We start from the raw sequence: 14469 nt of genomic DNA on the forward strand, positions 1-14469 counted from the left end.
TTATTCATAACATAGATAAAACCGCTTTTTCTCATTGGAACAGCCATGTTTTTTTTCTGAAGTCAGAGTGAAGATGGCGCGGAAGTGCAAATCGATGCAAATGATTACAAATGATGATCGATGCAAATCGATTACATCATGATCAGCCAAATATATTGTAGCGGTTACCTTATTCGCATGTCGCGGTTAACTTATCCGCATGTGACGGTTACCTTATGTTTGGTCTAATCCACGTGCACGGGCTTTTGGTTTGTTGGACGTGACGCACGCGCGGTTGTGGGAGCCACGCCCTCCGAAGAGGGTTTTGGCTTTATAAAAGCTTTACCACTTCCGTTCGAGTTTAGAGTGTGCTGGAGATTCCTGTTTGAATAAACGAGCTTTGAACCCTACGAAATGGCCTCGTCTTCTCGCCTTCCGCAACTTCTAAACTGGTGACCCCGGCTGCCCCCGAACGGATTCGGGGGCTGCAAACGAACACGGCAGTTTCGATCGAACTGCCGGAGTTGGCAACGACGAGCGGCCATGTGGTTCGCGCACCGCGCTCGGCTCCTCCTCTACGAACGGAGGGGCGAGCCTGCTCCAGGACCCTCCGAAGGGACGCAGTTACGAGATGTGGGTGGCACTGCTGCTCATCTCTTACGCGCGCACTGACGTTGGCGGCACGGCTGCTTCGTTACCTTCGCGCGCGCTGCTGCTCATCTCTTGCGCGCGCACTGACGTTGGCGGCACGGCTGCTTCGTTACCTTCACGCGCACGGCTGCTCGTCACCTTCGCGCAACTACACTCTACAACTACAGCTCGCGTGTAGAAAGCTGCAACTCGCGCCACTACTTCTCCGACTCTGCATCCTCGGGAGGCCCGCGAGGAACCTCGGCAGCCTCCCCCGAGGCCTTGCCCAGCCCCTCAGTTGGCTCAGCCGCTTTTCGCGTGCACCGAGGCCGAGCACTGCTCGAGCCTTCTCGGCACTGCACCCGCGAACTGCAACCTCGGGAGGCCCGCGAGGAACCTCGGCAGCTTCCCCCGAGGACTTGACCAGCCTCTCCATCGGCTCAACCCCACGGCTGCGTTTTTTCGCGCGTACCGAGGCGAGCACTGCTCGAGCCTTCTCGGCACTGCCGAGCACGCCTGCGAACTACGTACACGCCCGTGGAGTGAATTCTGGGGGGGGGGGGGGCGCATGTAGCGGTTACCTTATTCGCATGTCGCGGTTAACTTATGTTTGGTCTAATCCACGTGCACGGGCTTTTGGTTTGTTGGACGTGACGCACGCGCGGTTGTGGGAGCCACGCCCTCCGAAGAGGGTTTTGGCTTTATAAAAGCTTTACCACTTCCGTTCGAGTTTAGAGTGTGCTGGAGATTCCTGTTTGAATAAACAAGCTTTGAACCCTACGAAATGGCCTCGTCTTCTCGCCTTCCGCAACTTCTAAAATATATTATAAAATATATATAATACAAATTATATTACAAATATAAATATATATAATACAAATGATATTTAACTCTTACACGAGCCTCGAGCTTCTATGCAAAACAAAAAAAAATGAGTTGGAACTTGGAACAAGTCTCTTCCTCAGAAGCCAGTTGTTACATATTTATGTGAATGTATGTGAATTACCATTCAGGTCTTTGCTTATCCGTGTGTAGTATATTAAGTTGTTGTGTAGTTGTTGTGGTTGGAGGGTCAGGAGCCCTTCTGAAAAAGTGGCCGGAAACGGAAGTGACCGGAAACGGAAGGGAAAAGACACGAGGAAGAAAGGACGAGGATTCTTCTTCTTCCTCGCCCCGCACCGACGAAAGGTGGGATTGATTGAGCCGTGTGGAAAAGCGGCGTTCCCGAGCCTGTCTGGCGAGAGGAGTTACCGGGACGGATACCTGCCCGGTGGACGTCAAACTGTCGTGTGGCCGTGCACCGACCCAGCGTTTGGGCGCCGTTCGCGACACCGTCTAAAAAGACGCGTACGGGTTGCCCGTTGGGGCCTAACACGCCTGGCAAGCGGCGTGGGGCTTTTGGCTTGCTTTCCCGTCCCCGCTTCGCGTGGCCGCGAGGGGCTGTAGCCGGGGTGCCGGGTACGATACCTGCCCGGTGGAAACACGTCCACCCGGGGTTCGTTCAACCGCCCGAGTGCGGCGACGCCGACCATCATCTTGGTCAGGAGGGGCCCAGAGACATTGTGCGGAACCGAGACCAAAAGGGGGTCGTGAGTACTCACCGGGACACACGTATATAAGATGGCCATCTTAATCATAGGGAATTGATTGTGGGTTGGGAATTGTTGATGGTTGTGTATTGTTGATTGCTCGGGGAAAATCTCCGTGGTTGTGTCATTGAAATTGTATGGTATCATTACCATTGGAAATATATCCTTGAACATCAGTTGTCTCTTGGGTGAAATTCATATGGATTGCGTGGCGAAAGCGCATATATAATACAGCTTTCTGGCGAATTTCCTCTCACGGTCCGGGGGTCACCGAGACCAGGTATTCACCGAGGGGACCACGTAACACAGTGCAGTCTCAAACCCACAAGAGATGCTTCAAGTGCAATGAAAAGCACCCCAGAGATGTGTCGGTTCAAAGATGCAACCTGCTATTTTTATTTGATAACTGGCCATGCTGCTCCAGCTTGCATCACTCGCAAATGGAGGAAAGAGAAAGCTGCTGACAAGAACATTCATTACCTTCGCAAAAGCGGAAGGTTATGTTTTGATCGCTGTGTATTTATTTGTATGTCTGTGTGTGTGTGTGTGTGTGTATGTTATTCGCATAACTCAAAAAGTATTCAACCGAATTGCATGAAATTTGGTGGGATGATTGGTTATTATACGGGACACATTTGATTAGATTTTGGGAGCAATCGGGTCAAAGGTCAAGGTCAAGGTCACGAAAAGGTCAAAATCGTATTTTTACCATAGCGCGGTCAATTTTTATCCAATTGGCATGCAACTAATGCCAAAATGTTCAGAATTCAATGCCCGATCTTGTTTGTCATAACTCGGTCAATTCTTATCCGATTTGCATGAAATCAGCACCAAACTGTTCACTGTTCTGTTCCCTACACTCCCATGCCAAGTACAGAACAGTAGCTGCGGCGAAGGTATGCGCTCTACCGAGTGCCCGTTCTAGTTTGTTTATTGGGTCGGTGGAACCTGAGGTTGGCCAGGTGACCTCTGTTTCCAATAACTCATAATTCTATGACCTGCTTCAGTGCTTCTTATTGATTCTCGCGACAAGCGGGACCCTTTTCTTGCCACTGTTGTTGTCGACCTCCATTTGCAATGGTCCACTGGTGACACTGGTGTGGCTGTCTCGCTCATCAGCCGTGCTATTTTCACGAACCTGTGGAGTAATTCAGACCTACCGAACTGAAACCCTCTACCTATGGACTCTCCAACTATACAGGTGAGAAGATTGTACCCTGTGGAACCTGTGACATCACGGTGGGCTACGATAATCGCGAGTTCCACCTACTCTTGATCGTCAATCTGGAAAGGGGTCTTCCTTACTAGTTAGGGACTGGTTGAGCATAATTCAACATAATTCAACTGAAGTATGCCACATAATTCAACTGAGCATCCTGGTCCACTGAACAATCAGCATTCCAGGAAAGCATTCATCTACTCAGGGCAGCCAATGTTTCTCCTATGGCTACAAAAACACTCAAAAACGTGCTGGATATGTATCCGGATGTCTTCAAGGATGAGCCTGGAACATTGAAAGGACAGACGGTTAAACTTAGTGTTGACCGGGATGCCAGAGCTATATTTTGCAGGGCTCGCCCACTCCCTTTCGTCCTGCGGGAGCGGATTGACAAGGAACTGGATCATCTTGAAAGTTTGGGGATCATCAATCCAATTCAGTACGCCGAATGGGCGGCACCCATTGTTCTGGTAATAAAACCAGACTAGTCCATCCACATATGTGGAGATTATAAAATGACCATGAACAAGTGTTTGTCATTGGGTAAATATCCAATCCCGAGGGAGGATCGAAGACCTCTACGCTCGTCTCACTGAAGGCAAGACTTGTATGAAACTCAATCTCAAATCCACCTATCTATAGCTCCGCTTGTACGACAATTTGAAACAGTATCTGCCATCAACGCGCATCGTGGGTTGAACAGGTACCATTGATTCACTTTCGGAGAGAAATCTGTGCCTGGCATCTATCAACGTGTCATGGACAGTTTATTTGCCGCTGAATGCAATGTCGTTTGTTCCCATGATGGTATTCTGGTTACCAGTCATGTGGATGCTGAGCATCCACAAAACCTGGATCACGTTCTGAAGAAGATTTCAGACTCCGGCCTACACCTGCGTCGAGACAAATGCAAGGTTATGGTGCCATATGTCACTTACCTGGGTCATACAATTGATGCTGAGCGTCTACACCTGACAAATGAGAAAGTCCGAGCTATCAAGGATGCTCCTGCTCCACGAGATGTGACCGAATTGAAGTCATGCATTGGTTTGGTTCAGTTCTGTGGTTGTTACATGCCGAATGTGACCAACGTTTTGGGCCGTCTTTATTGTCTCTGAAAAAAGGAGTTTCCTGGAGCTGGGGGTCCACTGAACAATCAGCATTCCAGACCTCCAAGGATCTCCTTAAATCATCTAACATTCTCATTCATTTTGCTCCAGTGAAGGATCTCATGCTGCCATGCGATGCCTGTTAGTATAGAGTGGGTCATGTGTTATCTCACGTGATGCCCGACGGTACAGAAAGACCTGTTTCATTTTCTTCCAGAACGCTGTCCCCGTCAGAGAATAACTATTCCCAACTTGCCAAGGAAGGATTGGGAACCGTTTTCGACGTCAGCAAATTTCGTCAGCACCTTATCGGACGTCATTTCACGATTTTTACTGATCACAAGCCGCTGATTAGTCTGTTTGGTCCTACTAAGGACACTCTATCACCTTTGCGACGTCTGACACTCTACCACCCAGGATCATCCATTGGTCCCTGTTTCTCACTGATAATGACACCATACATTATAAGCCAGGTTCATCTATTGCAAATGTAGATGCTATGATTCGGTTAGCCCTTCTTGAATCGATTGTAAAATTTGCTTACATCAGGATCCATTGTCCTACTGATGGATCGTCTGGAAGATTGTCCTGTCGATGCTGGCCAGATCCGCACTCGTACTCGATGAGACCCCTTTCTGTCCAGAGTTGTCCAGGCTGTGCAGAATGGATGGCATTTACTAACTGAGGTCGACCCAGCTTTTATGGCTGGCACGTAAAAACAACCTCAGTGTAGAAAATGTTTCCTACTCTGGGACTGCCATGTCATGATCCCAGAAAATCTGCGCTTCAGAGTCATGGATGAAATCCATGACTGTGAAGATGAAATCACTCGCTCGAAGCTATGTGCGGTGGCTAAATATTGATGTTGACATCAAACATCATGTTTGGCATTGCTACTCCTGCCAGGGCACAAGGAATACACCTGCAAAAGCGCCACTGCATCCCTGGGAATGGCCCAGTGAACCGCAGGGCCTGTTGATGGCAGCATGATTCTGATCATCACGGACACGCACTCCAAATGGATTGATGCCTATGTGACGTGGGGCACCACATCAGCCATCGCCATCGAAAAACTCAGACGCTGTTTTGCTGCTCATGGTTTGCCCAGGATGATCGTATGTGATAATAGTACGTGTTTTTCCAGTTCGGAGTTGGTCGAGTTCACGCATCGGAACGGCATCAATCACAAGTTTGTCAGCCCATATCACCAGGCTTAGCCGAACATTCAGTGGGAATCATCAAATCGGGATTGCAGAAACTTCGGGAGGGCAACTTAGAGAGAAAGCTGTCTCGTCTCCAGTTCAAATACCACATCACACCACAATCAACAACAGGTGCAGCTCCATCCAAGTTGTTGATGAAACGACACCTGTGATCGGTGCTTGACATTCTCAGACTGGACGTGTTATCAAATGTCTATCAGAACCAGCTTAATCAATAGTCGGTGCACGATAAGTCGTCCAACAGTCGCTGTATCAACATTTGAGATCCAGTGTTTGCCCGCAACTTCGGCGCGGGTGTGACATGGTTACCGGGGGGACGTCATCGAGACGCCTGCACGGTTGCCGCAAAATCTGTTGACACCAGAACCACGAGGCGTACCGTCACTGCCAATCAATAGAGCCTGCAGCATTATCACAGCCAGAACACCAGTTCAACCCCCCACTTCCAGAGATAGTCGTGACTGCTCCAGTTGGTTCAGATGACTTAAACTTCTGCGAACGCAGGGGAGGATGCCATGGATTGACGTGCAAAATGTTCCTCATGTTCAAACGGGTCTCTTTCCGTTTCCGGTAGTTACATCAGAGTGCAGATGGAATGGACGTGAAACGGCCCTGTATGCCACGAGTTAATAAATGCACGGCAATTGATCATTGTCTGTCAATTCTGTGAAATCACATGACAATGAATAGGACCTCAGGTCGAAAACCCTGTTCTGAAGAAGGTGCATGAATATTGTAACGGTTTTGGAAATGTACCTCAGGGGAGAGCATTCATCTACACCAGGATTTCCCAGAATTCGTTATTTATTTAGTTTTTGTGTCGGTAGACCTTGGCCCTTTGTCCAGGGAAATGCATTGTGAGGTTAGTCTGTGTATTCCCGGCATGACGTCTCACAATTTGTCGCTTTTAATCTCCTCAATCTACCAATAATCCACTTCACCAAACCTCAATTCAACCTTCCCTCCTTAACCCAAACAGTCTTTCCTTCAACCCTGCAGTTGGTTTTTTCTCGTCCTTCTGACCATTCAATCTGTACATTTGATCCACTCACTCAGTTATTCACTCACAATTAACCATCAGTTCATCCGTCCGTCACCATTCCGACTCCTCATTCTTTTATTCACCGTTACATTCGATCCATCTGTTCATCCGTCCATCCTTCCTGTACTCCTCAGTCTCCAACACACCACCAACCTCCATCAAAACCCTCACAGCTGCATCGCTGCACCCACTCCTTTGGACAAGCACCAATGGGAAAAGGCCACGCGGGGTCAAAGGATCCTCACATTGACTTTTCTCCCTCAAAGCCACGGCCAGGCCAGGACAGGGTTTGGTTCGGGGCTGTTCTGTGTGTGCCAGGGACGCATCAATAAGAAAATGGTCTGCCTGAGCGATCGCCTACCGGGTCGAACTGCACTGGGTCCAGGACGAACGGTGCTATAGGACCAGGATGAACTGCTGGATCCAGGACAAGATGTGCTGGGGCCAGAGCGAAACAAGGGAAGCACAAGGCGAGGCCAGGGTGACGCTGATGTCCCTGGTGCACTGGGCTGCGGCACCCATACTCATGCTGTCGCTTTCTTGCTTTGTCTAAGAATCGCTAACCGTTAACTTTGGACGCACAAAGGGAATCAGCATTCCTAAGAGAGTTATCAACGATTACCCTCTGCCCCCATGTGTGCGAGGCATTGGTCGCACCTCCCGCCCTTTCTCTGAGCCTCCCCTATCTCTACGCTGCACTTCCATCGACACTCCACCTCCCATCCTCCTCATTCTTTAACCCTGCATTTTTGGACCAACACGGCCCCACCTGGTTGTGTGAGGAAAGTGAGGAGTTGAAGCAATACTCTGAACTGCCTCTTTATGCTCCTTCTTGTCTCCTTACCTCCTCCACTGAAGGTGGATGGAGGTTATGTTTTCACCCCTGTCTGTCTCTGTTTGTGAACAGGATATCTCAAAAAGTTGTGGATAATAATAATAATAATCTTTATTGTCCAATATTCAGGGAAATTATTCTTTGGTGACACCGTAAGTTAACCATGCGTGGAGATTTCCATGAATACCATAGGAGGAGAGTTTGGTGAGCAGGGTGGGGTGCCAGACCATATCGAAGGCACGTGATATGTCAAGGGAGACAGCTCTGATTTCCTGTTTGGCGTTGAGGACCTCCATCCATTGTTGAGACAGCAGAAGCAACATGTTCAGAGTAGAATGACCTGGTCTGAAACCAAATTGATGATCCGAGATCAAGCCATTGGAGAAGAGGAAGAACTTAATATCAGAAGCGATGATGGATTCCATGACATTGCTGATGATTGGGAGCAGGCTGATTGGTCTGTAGTTGAGAGGATCTGTTTTTCCCTTTTTTTGTGTTTTTTCACCTTTGTGCCGTGTTCATTTCAGCCTCCTTTTTATATCAGCTTCGTTAATTTCTTGAGAAATAGTTTTGAGATGAGCAATGCAAGTAGTCGGCATTCGATGAAATGCTATGGATCCCAATTTCCCAACTATAATGGCTTACATCAGCGTTGGATGATCTGTCATTCCTATCTGAGCCGTCGCTCATGATTTCACAGTATATGGGATTTCAACCTGAAACCCCAAGTTGAAATCCCATACACTCTGTTGATTTGCTCATTGTTCATAATAATTGTATAATTTGTTATTTTTTAAATGTCGACTTGGCAAGAATAAAAAACCCAACTTTTTGAGAATTGATGCTTTTTCCATTTTCCCACGACTGTGCAACTTTCTTAAGGGCAAGGCAAATTAACTTCACCATTCCTTGCTATCTTGTGCTGTCATTCTCATTCACCATTTTTCACTTCTCGCTATTTTAAACATTTCCTTATAATGCACATGTTTCAGCAAGGATAAGTTTAGCCCAGTATTAAAAAGTTTGAACAACCATCTCGTATTCTTGACCATCAAATGTGACATGGATCATCAAAGTGCCAGCTGGGTGGCTGGGTGGCAAGAAACTAATTCTGTTGCTAATTTAAAGTCGATTAGAATCACCAGGGCAGAACATGCTAAGGCTGGCAATCCTGGCATTGAGATTGCGTTTGCGATTACAACAAAAATTAGAATCCCTTTCGTTTAAGTAATTTTCGCCAGTCACTATGTTAGGTGATTTATGCTTATTCCGGTTGTGTTTCACTGAGCCAATTATGGGGTGATTTGTAAAAGCTTTAACCCTTTATCCGCAGAGCCTCCAGTTTCAAATAGAATACGTTTTGTGGCAATCAACAGAGGTAGAGCTCGAATCATCTCATGAAGACGAGTCATGGTCATAAATTGAACTCTTTCTGGCCCAAAAAACCAGAGGATGAGATAACAAGTATTGCGGTATTTTTGCCCCCGCTGTACGCACCACACATGCCCTTTCCCTTATCCATATCTTGTATCAAACCTTTTTTTTTTTCCTTTCTCTCCCTACTCCTCCCACACCCCGCCATCCTCATTTCTCTTTATTATCCCATTCTCCAGTCTCTTCCTTTTCTCAATTTGGATTTTGCCAACCTCACCTCCACTACCCACAACCATTAATAGATAGCCCGTAATGGCTCCAACCTTGGACTGTGAGAAAGATTAGTGGAACGAGCAACAATGACTTATATGAATAATTTGTTCCTAAATGGAATGAAATGGAAATAACCACTTACCCTATCCTGTCTAATCTACCATATAAAACACAATGTGTGTGTGTTTGTACAGATGTCTGTCCCCCTTCATAAGGGAAGGTTTTAAAGGCCAATCTTTTAACACGAATGTGTTCACTACGGTCTATTTTTGAGGATAAAATAACCTCGAAAAACATTTTCCATAATAGAGTAATTGTGTCTCTTCTATTGGAATTGTAGACGGTGACTTACAAACCGAGCCTCAGGGGCGGTGTACAGAAGCGTTTTTTTAACATAATTATAAATACAAGGCGCAGGGAGGTGAAATTTGCTGTACATGATGTGCAAAACGCAGAGCAAAACGAGTGTTCATTTCCACATGAATAATGTCTTGTGGTGCGGGAGCACACACGTTGAACAAAGGTAGGCCACAACGCTTTGGTTATTATCGAGCTCTTTATTCATTGCTCACTCATCCGCACTGAGGTGCTCGGGGCTGCGCGCCCCGTGTATATCCCGAGGCCACGCCTACCCCTCGGGCGTGGCCGACACCCTCTTGGTGCGCGGAATGATGTCACCGCGCCAGCGAGCCAACGTGTCCGCCACACGCGCCCCCCCAGAATTCCCGCGCACCTGAAGGGTCAGTTCGCGGGGCAAACGGATGACCAGGCCGAAGCGCCCTCTGGCGGCTGGCGGCGTCTGGGATGCCGGGATGTCATCTGGGATGCCTCCGGCAATACCTGGGATGGGTGCAGGACTGGGGGGGGGGGGGGGGGCGTGCCGGCGGGGCCGGGCGGTGCCGGAGGTCCGCCACCGGGGGCCGAGCCACTGGCGGGGGGTGGTCCACGTTGAGGTGGGCCGGCTTGAGGTGGTCCACGGAAACGCGGTCAGGAGTACCGCCGATGTCGAGGGTGAAGTGTTTCGCCCCGGTCTCCAGCACGCGGAAGGGCCCATCGTACGGGGTCCGTCGCAGTGTCCGCTGGTCGTCATGGCGGACGAACACGTACTCCGCCGTGCGAAGCTCCGGGGCGACGTGCGTTGGCGGGCACCCGTGGTGCGCCGTCGGCACCGGGGCGAACCTCTGGGCGGTCTCCTGCAGTGCGGAGCGCTGCTGCGCCGCGGACCATGGTGCCATGGAGTCGGGGAGGAACTCGCCCGGCACCCGCAGCGGTTGTCCGAAGACCAATTCTGCCGCGTATGCGCGCAGGTCGTCCTTGGGCACCGTCCGGAGGCCCAGCAGGACCCAGGGGAGCCTGTCGACCCAGCCGCCGTCGCGGAGGGTGGCCCGGAGCGCGGCCTTCAAGGAGCGGTGGAAGCGCTCGCACAGGCCGTTGGCTTAGGGGTGGTAGGCCGTGGTGCAGTGCAGCTGGACGCCGAGCCCCCGCGCGACCGCCCCCCAGAGCTCCGAGGTGAAATGGGGGACGGGGACGGACGAGATGTCCGAGGGGGCGCCGAACCGGGCAACCCAGGTGGTGATGAACGCCTGCGCGACGTCCGCCGCCGTCGTCGCCGCCAAAGGCACGACCTCCGGCCACTGGGTGGTGCAGTCCACCATGGTGAGGACATGGGTGAAACCCCGCGAGGGGGGCAGAGGTCCCACCAAGTCCACGTGAACGTGGTCAAACCGACGTTCGGGCACCGTGAACGGGCCAACGGGGCCTGGGTGTGGCGGTGCACCTTCACGCGCTGGCACGCGAGGAACGTCCTGGTCCAATCGCGGACGGCCTTCCAGAGGCCATGCCAGATGAACTTGCCGGCGACCAACCTCGGGGAGGCCTTCGTGCCCGGGTGGGACAGGCCGTGGATGGCGTCAAAAACCCGGCGCAGCCCGCGGGCACGATGGGGCGAGGCTGCCCGAGGGAGACGTCGCACAAGAGGGCCGTGCCCGCGCCGTCGAATGGCACCTCGGTGATGCGGAGGCCCGTGATGGCGGTCCGCAAGGCCTGGACATCGGGGTCGGCGTTCTGGTCCGCCGCCATCCAGGCATAGTCGATCGCGAGGTGGACCGCGTGGGTGACGGACCGGGAAAGGCAATCCGCCACCGGGTTGTCCTTTCCCGTGACGTGCCGGATGTCCGTCGTCTACTCGGACACGGCCGAGAGGCGACGCTGCTGCCGGGCCGACCATGGCTCGGCGACCTTGGCCATCGTGAAGACCAGGGGCTTGTGGTCGACGAAGGCCGTGAACGAATGGCCCTCGAGCAGATGGCGGAAGTGCCGGACCGCCAGGTGAAGCCCGAGCAACTCGCGGTCAAAGGTGCTGCACCGGCGTTCGTGCGGGCGAAGCTGCCGGCTGAAAAACGCCAGCGGTTGCCAAGCACCACGCACCCATTGCTCGTGCACCGCGCCCACCGCGTAGTCCGACGCGTCGGTGGTGAGGGCGATCGGTGCATCGAGCGCCGGGTGCGCGAGCATGGTGGCGTTAGCCAAGGCGAGCTTTGCGCCCGCCGCGTCCATCTGCTCGGTCCAAACAACGTCACCTTTACCCGGCTTCCCCCGGAGGGCCTCGTGCAGGGGGCGCAGGAGCTGGGCGACGCGGGGCAGGAAATGGTGGTAAAAGTTTACCATGCCCAGGAACTCCTGGAGCCCCCTGACCGTGCGGGGGCACAGAAACCCCTTGACCGCCTCCACCTTTGCCGGCAAGGGGGTGACCCCGTGCCTGGTGACGCGGTGCCCCAAAAAGTCGATTTCGGCGACGCCGAACCGGCACTTGGCGGGGTTTACGATCAGGCCATGCTGGCCCAGGCGTTCGAAGAGCGTGCGGAGGTGGCGGAGGTGCTCTTCGCAGGACGCGCTTGCGACGAGGATGTCGTCCAGGTAGACGTAAATGCAATCCAAGTCGCGCAAGACGCTGTCCATCAATCGTTGGAACGCCTGAGCCGCATTCTTCAAACCGAAGGGCATCCGAAGAAACTCGAAGAGGTCGAATGGTGTAATGACGGCCGTCTTCGGTATGTCCTCCGGCCTGACGGGGACCTGGTGGTACCCGCGGATGAGGTCCACCTTAGAAAAGATGGACATTTTCGCCAACCGGGCGGAAAAGTCCTGAATGTGAGGGACCGGGTAGCGGTCGGGGGTGGTGGCATCGTTGAGGCGGCGGTAGTCCCCGCACGGCCGCCATCCCCCGCCGGGCTTCGGCACGATGTTCAGTGGCGACGCCCAAGCGCTCTTGGAGCGCCGTACGATGCCCAGCCGCTCCAGCGTAGCGAACTCCGCCTTTGCCACCGCGAGCTTCGTCGGCTCGGGGCGGCGTGCCCGGGCGTAGACCGGTGGCCCGACGGTGGGGATGTGATGTTCCACCCTGTGCTTGATGGCCACCGCCGAGAACGTGGGCTGCGTGAGGGCCGGGAAGCTGGCGAGGAGGCGGGTGAACTCGTCCGCTGCCGGAAGCGTGCAGACCAACCTTGCCGGAACCGAACCGCTCAGCAAGCCGCTTGGCGAGCCGCTTGGTGAGTCGCCCAGGGAGCAGCTCAACGAACTGCTCAGCGTGCAAGTGAGCGAGCTGAAGGTTTCGGCCTGGACAAGGCGTCTGTGCCTCACGTCCACCAGCAGCCCATGCGCACAGAGGAAGTCCGCTCCGAGTAGGCCCATGGGGACACTAGCGGTAACGAACGACCACTGAAAGCGCTGCCCCCCGAACCGCAGCGAGAGGCAACGCTTCCCGAACGTGCGGATGGGCGTGCCGTTGGCGGCAAGCAAAGCGGGGCCCCGGCCCGCAGCTTGCCGGTCGGACGCGGAAGCAGGGAGGATGCTCACCTGCACTCCCGTGTCGCACAGGAAGCGACGACCCGAGGAGGTGTCCGTTATGAACAACAGGCTGCCAGTATGGCCGACGCTCATGGCAGGAAGTGAGCGCTGGCCTGGTCGTTTCCCGACCAGCCAAAAGTACAAGGCGGGCGACAGGACCTGGCCTTGTGGCCGAACCTGGCATGGAAATGGCACCAGGTCTGGCCCCGTGGTGGTCGCCGCGCCGGTTGCGACGACGGTGGTGGGTGGGGGCCATGCACGGATCCGCCAAACCTACGCCGCGCTCGGAAGGAACCGAACGCCATGCCACGCGGCGATCCGCCAAACCTACGCCGTATTCGGGAGGATCTGAACGCCATGCCACGCGGCGATCCGCCAAACCCTCGCCGTGCTCGGAAGGATCTGAACCACACACGCCGTGCTTGGCGCCGGGACCCACGACGGCCGTGCTATATGCCGGCCGCGCATTGTGGGCTGCGAAGTACTTGTCCGCCTCCCTGGCCAGGGCCCGCGGTTCCGTAATGGTCAACCCGGCCAACGCGAGCCGTACCTGTACAGGCAGCGCGCGGAGGAAGAGAGCACGGCACAGAAAATCCGCGCGGCCGTCGCCGAGCAGGGATAGCATGTAATCCATGCGGGCGGACGGGCGTGTGTCGCCGAGGGTGGGAAGGTCCAAAAGACGGTTGGCGCGGTCGGCCTCTGGGAGGCCAAACGTATCGAGGAGCAGCTGCTTGAGCGACGCGTACTTGCCCTCGTCCGGCGGGTGCCGGAGGAAGGACACGACGCGCGCGGCCGTGCCGGAGCCAAGGGCAGCGACCACGTAGAAGTACCTCGTGTCGTCCGCCGTGACGCCCCGGAGCTGGAATTGAGCCTCGGCTTGAAGAAACCAGGTGTCAGCCTGCGCTTCCCAGAACTCCGGTAGCTTGATCGCGTTGATGGCCATTGCGCGTTCGGGGGTTCAACTACGGTTGAACCAGTCAGAGGTCACCAATGTGGTGCGGGAGGACACACGTTGAACAAAGGTAGGCCACAACGCTTTGGTTATTATCGAGCTCTTTATTCATTGCTCACTCATCCGCACTGAGGTGCTAGGGGCTGCGTGCCCCGTGTATATCCTGAGGCCATGCCTACCCCTCGGGCGTGGCCGACACCCTCTTGGTGCGCGGAATGATGTCACCGCACCAGCGAGCCATCGTGTCCGCCACAGTCTAATAAATAAAGAAGATATAATAAGCAATAAGCATACCTGACACTAGGCCGAGGCTTCAGACTTTGGCACGCTCACGAGGCTGCACCGGCGAATAAGCTGTTCGAACCTGTCATTTTTGATGGACTTTTTACTTGTAGTAT

The 14469-nt window shown here is 53.3% G+C and overlaps 1 protein-coding gene across 1 annotated transcript in view; it reads right to left on the reverse strand.

The window, feature by feature from the left end:
- Positions 1–14469, reverse strand: part of LOC144891699 (uncharacterized) — a 1187956-nt gene that overhangs the window by 276986 nt on the left and 896501 nt on the right. The gene's annotated exons all lie outside the window — the stretch shown is intronic.

The sequence above is a fragment of the Myxine glutinosa genome, chromosome 4, assembly GCF_964187855.1.
Source record: "Myxine glutinosa chromosome 4, kmMyxGlut1.1, whole genome shotgun sequence".
Classification (NCBI taxonomy): domain Eukaryota; kingdom Metazoa; phylum Chordata; class Myxini; order Myxiniformes; family Myxinidae; genus Myxine; species Myxine glutinosa.